The sequence below is a fragment of the Astatotilapia calliptera genome, chromosome 16 (genome assembly GCF_964374335.1).
Source record: "Astatotilapia calliptera chromosome 16, fAstCal68.1, whole genome shotgun sequence".
In the NCBI taxonomy this organism is placed as follows: domain Eukaryota; kingdom Metazoa; phylum Chordata; class Actinopteri; order Cichliformes; family Cichlidae; genus Astatotilapia; species Astatotilapia calliptera.
Genome location: NC_137437.1, coordinates 4,602,105 through 4,617,804, shown reverse-complemented (window position 1 = coordinate 4,617,804; position 15,700 = coordinate 4,602,105). Strand labels below are relative to the sequence as shown.

At 40.4% G+C, this 15,700-nt stretch overlaps 1 protein-coding gene across 8 annotated transcripts in view; it reads left to right on the top strand.

The window, feature by feature from the left end:
• The window catches only part of sema5ba (sema domain, seven thrombospondin repeats (type 1 and type 1-like), transmembrane domain (TM) and short cytoplasmic domain, (semaphorin) 5Ba), a 192,874-nt gene that overhangs the window by 103,421 nt on the left and 73,753 nt on the right, over positions 1-15,700 (top strand). The window lies entirely within an intron of this gene.

Below are 15,700 nucleotides of genomic sequence, written 5' to 3'. Positions count from 1 at the left end.
ACAAGTCGAGCCTAAATGACTGCTGGCCGCTGCTCCCAGTCTTTTTACATGACTCATATGGAAACCGAAAACAGCATATTGTAGTGTTTCCAGTAGAAAGGTAAAGACTGACAAATTTCCAAAGGGGGATAGGACTTTGAACCAGGGGACTTCAACACACACTGACTTATTTTTTTAGTTAATGCTTTCCAGTAGGAAGGTTGGAAAACCAAAAGAAAAGCAGGATTTGTTTTGCCTCTTGGAAAGGTAGAGCCATTCATGCATCTCTGGCTGTACAGCATAATACTTGTTTACATCGCTCCAGCACTTTCACGGGTAGAGCCTGGTCAGTTCTCTGTGTATGGCTTATTTAGTGAGTTACAAATACACAACAGTGGCAGGACAGAATAAAGGTTTTACTACTGTTTACATTCACCACTCCCATCTTGGATCCTCAACTCGGGGTTAGTGGGGCTGCTCTGACGTTGTGAGTGGGAAATCCAAATTGAGGTGGCATTCCAGATGGAAATTCTGGCTGGGAACTGGGATCTGGAACGCACCATAAGGCCAAGTTTTTGTAATGATCTTCTATGTGGAGGTACAGAAGCTTTGCTGTGACGCTTCATTGGATATGAAAATCGTCTTCTACGCTCAACATCATCTATTGAAGTATCTTCTACTCTGTCTCCTGCCTGAACAAGCCACATGTTCTTTTCTGTATACATGCCTCAGTTTTTTTTATCAATCCATCTATTTTCTTAAACAGCTTAACAGAAAGAGCCTCAATTTTAAGCCTCCAAAAGCAGTTGTGTATTGCTGATTCGATTAACTTTTAAACAGAGCATGTTTACTGATACTTCAAAGATTTTGTGCTAATGAGACAAACTTTGGGAGCAACAAAGCAGCAGGATGGCAGTCCCTTTCTCTTTCGCTTTCATCAGAGTCCCAGAATTTGCTAAGTTTCCTGTAGTCGGATCCTATTGCATAATAACATAGAGCAACATTTTACGTTACAGCTTATCAACTAGGTTACGACCAAACAAGTAGTGCAAAATAATCCATCACGAAACCTAACTGTTACTACATATGACAGTTTTTCAACAAGGCATCAACACTGTGGTGATCATATGTGATATATCCAGCTCAGATGTATCCAGTGTTGTGCGTTCTCTCTCTCTCTCTCTCTCTCTCTCTCTCTCTCTCTCTCTCTCTCTCTCTCTCTCTCTATATATATATACATATATATATATATATATATATATATATATATATATATATATATATATATATATATATATAATGTCCACGCTGCAGAGGATATAATCAAATCCTAAGGTTGTGTTGTGTGTGTGTACACGTGCATTTTTGTGTGTCCTCAGCCTGTGGGTGTAATGGGTTTGTTTTCTGAAAGGCCTGTGGTGGTAAGAGTGCTGTGCCGGAAAGTAGCTTTGGTATCAGTGGGAGTGTTAGCTCTGGGGCACAGGGTTGCCATACAGTTGCATCACACATCACAAATGACAAGCCCTGAATTCTCGATGGGACGGTGTAATCTAAACCGGTATATCACTGTCACTGAGCAGAGAAAAATAGGCATTGTACAAAAACCAGGCAGTGCACAGTTTCCATGCTTTAAACCACTGCGGGACATCTTCTTTGGAGATTGCCAAAGTTTTCCACGCCTTCAAAATAGGGCTGCCACAAACGATTATTTTGATAGTCGACTAGTCACCGATTATTTTTGTGATTAGTCGACTAATCAGATCATCATCCATTAGACGTAAAACTACAGCTTATTGCACCAGCAGCATCTGCTCTTATATAACTATCATTAGCTTACAGCTTTAAGTGTTTAAGGTCTGTGCTAAATAAAAATAAAGACAAGATGATAGTTTATTAAATTTTAATGAAATTTGCAGATTGTTTCGGTGAAGTTTAATAAACTCCTTGCTATCTAAAATATAACAGGACACTGGAGTATATTCTGGAGCATCTCACACTTCTGATAATCAGCTGTCTGCTTGATGTTTATTCAGCTGTGTAAAAGCTATAACTTTAATCTCAGACAAACTGATTTACTCAGGAACAAATAAAATACTAAAAAAAAAAAGCCAAACAATAACATTTTAAGTTATCTAAGTGACTCATATATATTTAACCTGAGTAGCGAAAGACGGCAGTGGGTTTGAAAACGATTTGCGGGGAGTCCGGTGTTCTCACGGCGCTAGTGAGCCTAGCCCCCGGCTCGATAACGAGCTAGTGGGTAACAGATGTCTCCGAAAACTAGGGTTGCCAACCGTCCCTTAAAAAACGGAATCGTCCCGTATTTAGAAACAAAAGTACACGTCCCGTATTGAGCTAATAAGGGACGCACTTTGTCCCGTAATACAGTGAGAATCAAAAGTAGTCTATAAATGTTTATGGAATTAACGCTTTGTTTGAAAACATAATTCCCAGCCCCTCTCCTGCTTTGTGACCAATGAGCTGACAGCACACTTATGACAATTCAGATTACCGCTCATCTCATTGGTCGAGGAAAGGTCGCTTGCGGAGAAAATACCGGAAGACAACAGATGACCACAACAAGAAGCATGGCCAACAGGGAAACAAACGCCGACACTGCGGTGCAAGTCTCGGACGACAGTACACCTAAAGCTGGGCAGACACTGTGCGATTTTTTTCAGTCACGTTATTCAGCTCCTGCTCAAACTGCACGATTGACTCGCAGGGGTTAAAAGTTGGTAGGTCACGATGCAGGTCTCACACTATACCGCCCGATGCTCTGATGCGACCCGAGTGCTCACACTGTGCCTCCATAACATGAAGGTTATAACAGAAAATCTGTCGCTCTCTCTGTCTTTCACTCACACAGACACACAAACCACCACCATCAACTTTGCTAAATTGCTAATGAAAAACATTAATAAGGCAGCTGTGATTGAGCAACAGTGTAAATCCAACTATTTTAACGGTTGTTGTGGTCGTGATAATTTTGTGATGCCACATCGAAAAGGCTCGGATGAGCTTTCCAAAGTTCTACAAGTTGTGCCTCCATCGCTTGTGTCCAGATCACACGCTGCACTGCCGTGCTGCACCGTCTTTTTCACCGACGTTTACGTGTTTGCGCGTGAGCAGTGTGAGCGGCTCACGAGCGATTGATGATCGGGAGCTGCTCGAGGTGTTAATCGCTTCTCGTTACCCCACGTATACTACACGATGCACGATGAAGGCCAAAATCGGGCCGATCACCAAATCAGTCGCACGACTCAAAAATCGTCTCAAAATGGACCAAAGATCGCACAGTGTGAGCCCAGCATTAGAGCAGCAATGTTTGTTCGCTCAGAGAAAGAAAAAAAGGCTGCAAAAGCACAGGGAGGAATGGGAAAAGGGAAACACCTGGCTGGAAAAGGTCACCATAACACCTATAAAGCGCACTGCACTGTGTGCCGGCGCACTTTTTCCATAGGCATGCTTCTAATGGTGGGCACATGAAGAACATGAGGGGCGTGAAAGCTCGGGGAACCCTTAACCAATTTCTTGTCCACCAGGCCACGGCAGAAGCAGATATGGTATGTAAACACTGGTTTGTTTTTTAAACCCTCTGGTTAAGGTTAAAATGGGCATGTGCAGTGAATATCAGCGCTATGTGGCCAGAAGTGTGATAATATAATTTATTTTGTGTAATAAACAACTCCAAGGATAGATGATTACAACAAATAGATGACTAATACATAAAAGTAATACATAGATGAATAATGATGATGAGTTAAGATGCGTAATCATGGGAACAAGTGGGTTTACAAACAGGAGCAGCTGATTAGCTTTAGAAAAGCTGAAATAATACCTCAACTGAAGCCAATTGTACTAAATGCACTAAATGTGCACTGTTACAAGAATGTTTTTCTTTCTATTGTTTTCTATTAATTTATATAATTTTAAGTTAAGCAGGACAGAGTTCTTTTAAAGAAAGATTTACTTATATTCTCAAAAGTTAAGCATGACAGGCTTCTGTTTAAGAAGGAGACCTGTTTTACTGTGTTAATGTTGTCATTTTGAGTTAAAAATAAATAGCTAAATGATCATTTGTTTCCCATATGGTCATATCACAAAGAATATGCATCTGCTTAAATCAAATTCAAGTCAAATGGTTAAAAAATAATTTCACACACACAAAAAAGAGCTACCACAATGGGAAGGGTGAAGACAACTAGGTTGCCCGGCCCTGGCCACGAGGTGTCCCTTATTTATTTTTCAGGGAGTTGGCAACCCTACCGAAAACGTCGGAGCGCTTTTGAAAATATGTGGTGTCCTGATAAACTGAGCAGATATTTGAGGTTTACACAGCTACATTCTCGCCTGAAAATATGTTAAACGTTTATTTTGTGACCCAGAAAGAATAATAAGAGTAACATTAAAACTAACTAGCTGCCGCCATTGTTGGAAACTGCGCTGGGCCGCGCTATGAATTCTGGGACACAGCTGCTTCTTCTTCTTCTTCTTCTTCTTCTTCGGGGTTTAACGGTAGCTGACATCCTTGTACATGCAATGCTGCCATCTTCTGTTTCAGTCCGTTATTACACTCTTAAATCCAGCCACTTATTCCTGCGTCTTTTGTGATCGTACAAAGTTTCAAACGACGCGTCGACTATTAAATCAGTCGTCGACGATTTTGATAGTCGACGTAATCGTGACTAGTCGACAAATCGTGGCAGCCCTACTTCAAAATAAATAGCAATGCATATTTTGCTGCTGTTAAGGTTAATGCACTTTAAGACTTAATTATGTAAATGATGGTAGTGACATCACAATGCAGTTTTTATGCCCACCAACCAAGAAAAACAACAAGAAATGCATCTGCTGAGTGCAAATATTCTTTGTGATCCAAAGTGCACCTGTTATGAGATTTGTTTCTACGGTCAATGCAAACATATAATAACTTTACAATATATAATTTTATTTTTTTTAAAGCCTAAAAAGTTTGGTAACTTTGCTCCAAAAACCTGTTTTGAATCACACGTCTTGCTCATCCCTTTTCAGCATTTCACAAATGCCATTCTAATTCACATCATAGATGCGGGAAGCCAAGAAAAAAGTAATCCACCTGTTTTTGTAGTTGGCACAGTGCTGCAGTGGTTGATGGAGAGTCCTTGTTGGGGTTTTTTTGTGTGGATTATGCTTTTTCTCCCATTGCTTGCGTAGGCTCTCTCCGGATATTCGGGGTTCTTCCAAAGACATGCATGTCAGGTTAATCTGTGATCCTACAATTCTGCAGGTATGAACATGAGTGTGAATAGTCGTCCCTGTGTTAGCCCGGTGAAAGTGGAGCGATATGTGTTTACTACATCCAAAGCATTGTAAACATTTTTATTTACATGTATTGAGTGTTTGGATTCGTTCAGTACCACGACTCTCTTATAATGTGTATCCAAAAAAAGTTAAGCAAGACTAGCTTAACGGTTGACTCTGCAGCATCAGTTTTGTTATTATTTCTATAACAAAAACTTGAATTATTTTTACACTACATTTCCACACAGGATTAAGCACATCACCACACTCCACTTTGTCTGACAGAGTCTCCTTTCACAGCAACCACAACTGAATGACATGATGTGTACAGCTGCCACCCGTGTGTCACTGCCGATATCAATGCGCCCTTTGTCTGCGTGTCCTAGCTGTCTACTTGTGGAAGAGAGAAGTTGACTTATGAGTGCTTTCATTTGTTTGTACCCGGGTTGTGTTGTTCTCTGCAGTTCCATGAAGCTGTTCTCTTTGTCCTGAAAAAAGGCACCTGCCATCCTTATCACATGTAAGGAAGCGTACACACATGCATCTGCTGTGAGCGTGCACAGAAATAACCACAGTGGCGCATACTGCCTAAATTCTCAAAGTCTGCTTTTCTCCTGAAACATACACACACCCACACACATATCACCAGCTTATTGTGAGCTATAGGGCTAAATGAGGTAGATCCTTCTTCACTCTGGCCAATGCGGAGGTGTCATTTGTGATGCCAAGGCTGAAATCAACGTGAGCATTACACAAACTGCCCAGTGAAGCAGAGAGGAGGGTCTCTACCCCCCATGCTAATTTGCCAGTAAAATGCAAGCCATCCAAAAAGGCAGAGGAGGGCGGCATCCCAAAATATTTCTTTTCATTTGGTGTATAAGTAAATAAAAAAAATACAAAAATACAAAAAATCTCCCATTTCCCAGTCCGAGCCTGAGGTTCAGTAAGAAAGGCTTTACGTGCAGATTTCCGGAACCAGTGATACAAGGCCTGCTGTAAATATCCAAACCACCTGCCAGAGAACATTGGATTAATTTAATTCAGTCCAGACATAAGCTCAGTTGTCTGCTCGCCATCGTGATACATCCTCATCACAGTCTGCTTCATTTTTAATATAATTAACCTCTTGAAAATCCCAACATCCACTTGTATCTGTGTTGTTACCACTCCACAGACACTGACCTGCAACTATTGGTAGGACAGAAGCTTTCTGCCATTTCTGATCATTAGTAGGTGAAGAGTAACCCAGATTATATTGTGATTTGGCAATTTAAACATTTTCACAGCTTGTGAAAGGGTGACTATAAACCTGAATGATGTTCTTCTGCCTAACTCTAACAAAAAAATGAAACTTTAACTGAGCCCAAAGCTTAGTTTAAGCTCCAGTTGGTGGTTTTGTTGGGTGATTGGATGAAAGTTATGTCCCAGCTATCTATCCAACCTCCTCATACAGACATTTTTGCTCTTTCAAAGCAGAAACAAGTCTGTCGTTTTTTGCCAAATCTGTGCTGCCACCATGAAATGACTTGATAATGGCCTACTGAGCCTACTAGTTGGAAAATACCGCCTACAGGCAATGCCTATATGGCAGTGATGAGAATTGATAATGGCGTTTTAATGGGCTGATAGCATTCCAACCAGGTGCTCAGTTCAGCTTGAGAATTTCTTCATGCACTAAAAGCCTAATACCTGCACTGCACTCCGAGGCCAAAACAAAATTCATCATAACACATCGTCTTGCACAGCACATCGGTGTTTTATCTGACCCATTTCTTAACAAGGTAGTAATAGACAAAGAAATAGAGCTGCACCACTGCACGGTGGCTCATGTGTGATGTATTCCACTCTCTGCAGCACCTGTTCAGTGCACTCTTACAATTTAGCAACTGATTTAAGCTCTCAATAAGGCTCTCTCTCTGCGATGCCAGTACAATCTCTGCTTTTTTCCCTGCAAGGATCTCAACCAGTGTTGCTGCTTAATTAACACCTTTAAAGCCACAGCATCCACTTTATTTGACTATAGAGCTCAGGATGCCTGCCACCTCTGTGCAGTGTTTAATGCATGCTGCAGGGAGTGAAAATGTCAGACCAAAGTCTCTATCCCGTGTGAGCTCTGTGTCTTTATGAGGCCACTTGAAATAAGTCATGGTTATGCATTATTTTTACAATTTTATATGTGGAAATTGTCTAAAACCTCTAGTGAGAGACGTGAAAAAGGGCGTTTTAACAAAAGCTACTGTGTTCTAGCCTTCTCTTATACCTAGCATGTTATTCAGACTTTGAAGACAAAAGCATTAATCTCTTCTGAAAAAGTTTTCCAAGGTTGTTTAACGCCAGACCTTGGACTCTAAAGCTACAGATTTGACCTTATTTTGATGGTGTTATCAACCGTAGTCAAAATAAACGGCAGCAGCTATGCTCAGAAGCCAGGCTGACCTGCAGAAATTGAGCGAGCCTTTCGGGACACAAAGCACGAGTGACTTTTCCTTTAAAAAAAAAAGAAGAAAAACATCCACGGAGTGCAAATGAAAGTCATACTGACGCTTTATTCCAAAATAACTTGCTGATTGATTGAAAAGCAAACCAAAGAGGGTGGCCGATCACAGTCGAGTTACAAAGCTGCATTCTCCACTTTCCCATTCATCGGTATGGACGGGTTGGCCTGGGCTTTTTAAGCGGGTGGTCTGAAACCACACACCGGTGTCAATATCACTCCCCTGGTTTGGCATCAGCTTCACTCTTTAGTGTGCCCCTATAAGAGACTGCAGCTTGTTTGCATGTCATTAAATGGGCAGTATCAAATTAGAGAGCCCGCCCAGTCGAGACGACCTGCATCACACCTGAAGCCAAGATGGCCAGTGAGCCCAAACAGGAGAGATGAAGGACTGGCAATAGTTTCTCAGTTTACATGACTGTGCATCTGCGTTTGCGTGTGTGGAGAGAGGCGGACAAGTGTGTAAATTCCACCTTTGCAGTCTTTAGTCACAGAGGGTTTTGAAGATAGACCACACTAGAGGGATGGGGGAGGACTGCCGAGGTGCTGATGCCAGGTCTTTTAAAGGCTCAGCCCAGCCTGTTCTGTTCAGGCACCTGGGAGAACACCTGCTACGGGCATTAGCGAGCAGGGAAGCGTAGAAGAATGAATGCGTAGGCAATCAGTGGAGAAAAAGAGTGAGAAGGAGGGAGAGAAGAAAGATGAGGAGAGCCAGGGATAAAGAGGTGGGCAGGAGCCAGAGAATGAAAGACCGCAAAGATAACAGGAAGAAAACGAATGAGGAAACAGAAGCAGAGACCAAGAGAACAACTCTGAAAAATCACACATACAGAGCCGAGATGAAGACAAATGAGGAAGAGACGAGGAGTGAACATGAGAGAGGGTGTGAGGGAGGTGACAAGCTTTCATTGTGCTCCAGCTCTCTGGATGTTTCTCTAGTGAGATTCTGTGCCTCTAAGGAGTCGTATGAAATAGTTTTGCCAGTGTAGAATAACCACACAGGTAATACCCACGGAGAGCTTTCAAAGTGTTCAGAGATGATTTCTCTTCCACACCACACCCTCTGTTGTTGTTCAATGGATGAATAAGCAATTGGAATAATTCCCCATTGCCCTATAAGACAGATAATCTGACAACTGCACTGAACCAGCTAATCCCACGAGTTTTATCTAAAATGAGAATACGACTCGAGTGGTGTCAGTGTTATGTTGGCACAGCCATTAGTTATTTTGTTTTTAACAATTTATTGTGTGCATAGAATTGGGTTTTTCCCTATGTTTATGTTGTCATCCATGCATTAACTGTGTGGCACTGACAGCTGCATTCATGTTTCAGTATCAGTCATCATTTGCCTACCAGCTGCATTTTTACAGTATATCCAATCATAATTATACAGGTGAGCGCAGGTGAGCTTTTCAAAGTGATTATTCTCACTAATGGCTCCATTATAGCTACATTTATATCATCCCTCGTGTGTGCTTTGGTGCTTTTAGTGGCAAATTGCTTAAAGAAGATATAGTGTTCAAATATATGAGTACATGATGAGGAATTCTCATCATGTACTCCACCTGTTACAGGTGGAATTCTGTCAATTCCACCTGTAACAGGATCAATTTGCTGTAACTGGTGAGGATCGGTAATGACAATAATGCTGAGATTTAGGAATGTGGCAACCTTTGTAAAATAAGGGGGGAAAGAGCTTTCAGGTAATTGTGTTGCAAATACAGACCGCATATTAAAGATGGACTTAGCCAGCAGTAAGTTGTCCATTGTATTGTGAAGTCTAGTTATGATACTTTCAAGGTTTTGATGCTTTAAATGTGTCTTCATGATTTGTCATCTTCATTCTTCGAAACTTGATTTTTGGAGCGTTTTAGGTGCTAATTCAAATTATGCTAATGATGCTAGCATTAGCTAGCAAGCTAATGCTTGCTAATATTCATCCTGGCAGGACGGTGCAGCCATATAATCTATGGGTGCACAGCATAGACACACAGTAACTGCTAATTAGTGCTACTACATACATACCATATATATGTAGTAAGTTAGCTCATCAAAACTCAAGCACAGATTTCTTGGATGGGCTATCAGTACAACTACACAGCTTCTGCTGTAAAGTTGGAATTTTTAACATGGGAATTAAAATGCTTGGTGAATTGAATCACTTTTGGAGGTGCTTTCAAGTGAGTATTTTGGCACAACTTCCTAGTTGTCCCATAGTGGTAGTACTATTCATCATTACCAACAAACTACTCAAATATTTAAGTCAGTCAAACCATTAATGCTCATAAACAAACAAAAAACAGTGGGCATGAATGAATAAATTATGTCTTTGTCAGTGAAGTTATAATACATATGCAAACACAAAGTACCCTGCTCTTACCTGCATACAACTGTATGCTTCACACAAGCGCACACTATCACCCACCCAGGTGCCTCACAGTGGGACTGCTCAGGCATCCTACTCTGGTAGCACTCAGACTCTGAACATCAGATGCTGCTGCATATTCTTGGAGTGCGGTGTCTCTATTTTCCCCTGCTTCGCTCTTCCTTTTCAACCTTTCTCTTCGTCTTTTTTTTTCTGGAATGTAGCACTCGCATTAGTGCTGGTGGTGGGTGTGATTGCAAACCTCCCACATGTTCTGTCCAAGCAACCCCCACTAACAGAGCTTTCTGATACGCTGGTCGACCTGATCTCCGACGCAATCAAGGTGGTAGGAGGTGTGTGTGTGTGTGTGTGCTTGCATAGTGGGGGATAAAAAAGAGGAGTGGGAGAGTGGTGAAAGCAGCAGAGTTATAGAAAAGGCTCAAGTGTTTGATGGGTGGGAGAGGGAATGGAGAGCTGAAGCAACAACTCTGTTTCTGTCAACCGGTTCTCTCTCTCTTGCATATATTTCCTGTTGGGATGCAGTTCTGCCACGTGTGGTAAGAAAAAACAGCAACTTTTGATGGGCAAACTTTTGATGCCCAAAATGAGAATAAATCCTCACCAGTCCCCATCTTTCTTTATCCTTCTTCCCTTTCTTTTACCTTCTTTTGTAGTTTCAGAGTAATAGAAAATAACACAAGCAGACCCCTGTTTAGATAGATCTTTCTTTCTTCCACATGCTGCAAGGTACTAACAGGAGATAGAATATTGATTTGTCTCCCGCTAACATATTTGTACAAGACCACAAAGCCAAAGAATAATACCAAATATTTGGATGGATCGCCCCTTTCTTCTGATTTTTTTTTTTCACATACTACTGCTTGAAGCTCGCTCCTCACAAATATACATACTCACATAATTACCTCTACCTATTTTTGCACTTGACTTATCTCTTTTCTCCTGCTTTCATTTTTTTAACCTTTTTTTTACATGCACTTAGAGATATGCCTTATCTAGCAAGGTCAAAGCTTCAAAGGCTCCGGCATTAGCCTTTTGTGATAAGATGGTGAAGAATGTAACTAGTAACAGTCAGTAAGTAGGTACGAGGTCACAAGGCTTCCAATTCCAATCTTATGTGTGTGTCTAACTGGTCATCTTTTTTCTTTAATTTAAATGATAAATCATAAAGTCATATATTTTAGGCAGATTTTAAAAAAAGATTTAAAGTGTTTAAAGTGCCTTCAAGGACTTTTTTTGATATGATAAACTAGTAAATATACTGCTAAACTGCTAATTTATTACAGTTATATATTAATTATTAATGCATGCCCACACCACTTTGTTATTTGATATGTTTGTGCTGTTTATAAGTATATTTGTATTTACTTCTATGTATAATTGAAATACCATGTCAACCATCAACTGTCTAAAAAATTTGTGTACCACTCCACTCATCGGTCAAACATTGGCGACCCCCATAAAGTATGTAATGAAAAATCGTTATGCAAGATTTTGTCAAATATACACCCAACATATTTACCCTATTTGCCTTATAGTTTGCCTATACATGTCAAAACCATGCACTTGAGAAACACATAAAATTACATGCTGGATAAAGGAGGATTTTGCAGGCTGGACTCATTTACATGGCTTTGAATCCCATGGCCTTAAGTACATTCATACAGTCATTTATTTGACATGAAACTTATGGTAAAGTCTACAAATACAGTAAACCTGACTTCATAACTTAGTGTGTGAAGTGATTGAATGTAATCAGTGTTGGGAAGGTTACTTTAAAAATGTATTCCACTACAGATTACAGAATACATGCCCCAAAATGTATTCTGTAACATATTCCGTTACGTTACTCAATGAGAGTAACGTATTCTGAATACTCTGGATTACTAGTGGTAAGTGGTTACTAGGCAACACAAATATGTCGTGACAACTGATATAGATAAAAACCTTCAGGTCCTAAAATGTACCTGTGTGCCAGTTTTGATTCCTCAGCTCCCGACTGTGAAGTTCAGAGACAGGGTTACTGTGTCTGCCCTTAAAATTTCTTACCTTACTGTTATGTGCTCTGACAGAGCACATTTCCTTCTTATGTAGAAAAACAGGGCGAAAAAGACATGTAAAGTTGTCTGCTTTTCAGGAACGCTGTGATTGGACTCTGAGATAATGCTCTTCATGGAGCAGCGGTAGCTCTGCTCTGGCAGAGGATTGTGTCTGCTGTTGATTTTTGTGTTTAAATGAGAAACACTGCAAAGTGCTCTGCAAACGTGTTAAAAGTGCGAGAAAACTGTGAAAGAAGAAGTTGAAACAAGTTTTCTATTTGACTTATTCCAGCAGTATAATAAACCTTTTACCACTTATTTCTAGAGCCTGGTATTTATTTGTTACATTTACTGTTGTTTTTTTCTTCTTTGCAATGTGACCTGTCTGTATGATGAGTAACAGCACTAGCAGAGATAGTGTTTATATGATATGGAAACAAAATGGATAAGGAAGGGAAACTGGAAGGAGGTGGACTGCGGTTAGAAATATGAAGGATTGAAAAGACTTTTCTGTTTGTTTGTTTGTTTCACTTTTGGGTTATTTTAGGAACTGAGTGCATTTCTAACCCTGCTCAGGTGACTAAAACCAGCATTTTTAGTTTTCTGAAAAATGAAAATAATAGACAGAAGTACAAAAAAAATGGTCTGAAGATTACTCTGACTATTACCAATATTTTTTATTTATACACACTTAACCCCTGTAAGCTTTAAAGAAGGATCTGAAAAATCTGCTGACAGGGAAGAGCTTCCTCCAACAGCATGGATTCACAGCAGCTGGCTAGATGGCTTCCAGCCATGTCAAAGCTTCACTCTGATACATGAACATTTCCACAAAAGCTTCTCAAACCCAGTCTGCAGCATAATCCTCTTTTCATGGGCTTTTTGAGTAAAACCTGTATTTTCACACAGTGGTGAATGTGCTTTTGTTTCTTGCAAGTGAGATTAACAGTTTACTCTTATTCGATTTTATTTCCCTTCACCTTACCTGTCAATCAATCGATTTATTTGGCCATACTGAATGATGCATTTTATGACTATCAGTCTAATATAAGCTTTCCAAAACATGACATTTATATCCTTTTTTCTGAATGAGCTCATTCAGAATAAATATCTTCACATTAAGACAGTGTGAGCTGTTTAAGTTAATAGTTAAAAGTACTTGCACAAAAAGGCGTTTCATAACAGCAACAGGAGTAAGTCAACCCCCCCATTCTTTAATTCTTCCAATTGCAATGTCTGCTAGTGCAGCGAAGTGAAAGAAGGTGATTTGAGGGGGAGGAGAGAGGTCTTTGTCAGTCCATCAGATAATCCCTGCATAGATAAGACAGAAGCAACATGGAGGTGGAATGTGTAAACACCATATTACTGTCTGGATCTCCGCGTATCTGTCTCCACCTGCCTTAACCTTCCACTCCACAATCTCTACGTGGTTACTTTCTCTATAGCTCCCTCTGCCTTTGCACACTCGTTTTTTTTTTTTCTTTTTCTCAACCCCACATACAGTGGAAAAAATAAATAAATCTCAGGGCGTCTCTGTGACATTTCTCCTCAGAAGAACATTGTATTTGCTCCTGATGCGGAACTGTCGCTGCATTTTCTATCAGGTTAATGCTTTCATTGAATCTTTCTCGTGTGCCCATTCATTGTGTTGCTCTGCTGGTTTTCTTTTGTATAGAACAATCTGGGTGTACATCAATATGCAGCCCCTTTACTCCAAAGATTATGCGTGCTGACGTCACTTAAAAATACTATAATGAGCGTAAATGTCATGCCGAAGTGGAGTCTCACGCCATTGTGAAACCAAGACATTATAGGAGAAGGCTGGAAATGTAGTGGAGTGAGACACAGGAAAACAGCTTAGCTTGACTCCTGAGCTTTGTGCGTGTTCCTGTAGGTGCGCCGCCGTTGAACTGCAGTGTTCCATGTGGCAGAGCACAGTCAAATTTCCCTCTGATTGGTTTGGCCTTTCTGTAAATGCATGGGGCGGCTGGGGAAGGAGGGAGGAAGGGGTTATGGAAAAGGACAATGGTGTCATTTTTGTGATATCACGCTTCCCTAAAAGTATACTTCTTAGTTATTTCCCTCTAGAGTTCCACTGACTATCAGCCCTAATATGAATCTGGGGTCGTTGTGGCTTTTCACCACATTGCCTGAGACTTACTTTCCTTTAAGGTTACCTCTATTTGCTGTGTCCTTATCTTCCAAGTCGGAGACTTTTAGTTTTTTTTCTCGGGTTTGCTTGCTGGGAAATGTCAGAAGTTCTAAAGCGGGAGTGCCCTCACCCCCATGTGTTCAGGGCCTGGGATTGCTTGTCCTTGATATGTTGTTTGTGTTTGCGGTTGTTTGAGCTGAGCCATGTGCTCGGGCTCCCACAGCCAGCTGATGATGAGCAAACCCCCAGGTGGCCGTCCCGCTGCGTGACATGATGGTTTCTTCAGGCTGACAGTGGCATTCAACCAAAGTAGTGTAACACTGTAATCTGTATTTAAACTAAGATGCGTTTGCTCTCACTCAGTCTTCTCTGTGTAGTTTGACTTTATAATATATGTTCTACTCAGTTTTCTTCTTATTTATTCTCGTTTTGGCCAATGTTTGTACTTCTTTGATGTTAATGCATAGATTTTTGTAGCTCGCTAATGCTGCAATCGAATGACGATGCAAATCTGCCACATTACCTTTTTGTTGAATCGTGACGATGTGACCTTAGCATGTTATTTTTTCTTTAGTTTATCAATTCATGAACTGAATCAAGTTGAATCAGCAACTATATTGATCATCTATATGTTTTTCTAAGCTTTTCCTTGTTTCTCACTGAATATATTTTCAGTGTTTTAGTCTATTTTACACAAATTTCTGATGTCTTATTGACATGTTGGATATGAATGTGTATGTGCAACAAATTTTACATCATGTGTTGATAATTATGGAAAGCACATTGCTGTTGATATATATATATATATATATATATATATATATATATATATATATATATATATATCATGAGGAAAATGTGCTTTATTTTATTGATATTGTGATAGTTGACAGTATTGATAGTAATTGTAGCATACATGTAGCTTTTTTTTTTTTTCTGCATGGAAAATCGAGTGGTTGGATGATTAAACCTACCAGTTTGTCCAAAGGCCGTTTACTGCAGGGGAGAGCAGCTGGTTTGACTGTTCGCTGTTGTTTGGCCCCAGCGTGTGCAGTTTCCCTGCAGCTAATCAAGGTCAAGAGAGCAAAGTTGATTCAACAGGTCAATGTCGCTGCTTGCTCTTTTGTTCAGGACATGTCTGATGAAAAATCCCTCCTCCACAGAGATGGCTGGGAGCGTCCCATCTGTCTGGATTTGTTGTTGTAGGTGTTTTTGTTGAATGCCTAAATTCCTTTGGGACAAGAGAAACTGACCTTTGGCTAGACTGAAGACACACTGACCTTCCCTTGTACACATCAATGATTATTCATCTGCATTATAAATTTCTCTCCCATAGTTTGTCTTTTATCCTGTGGTGTCTCTATGCC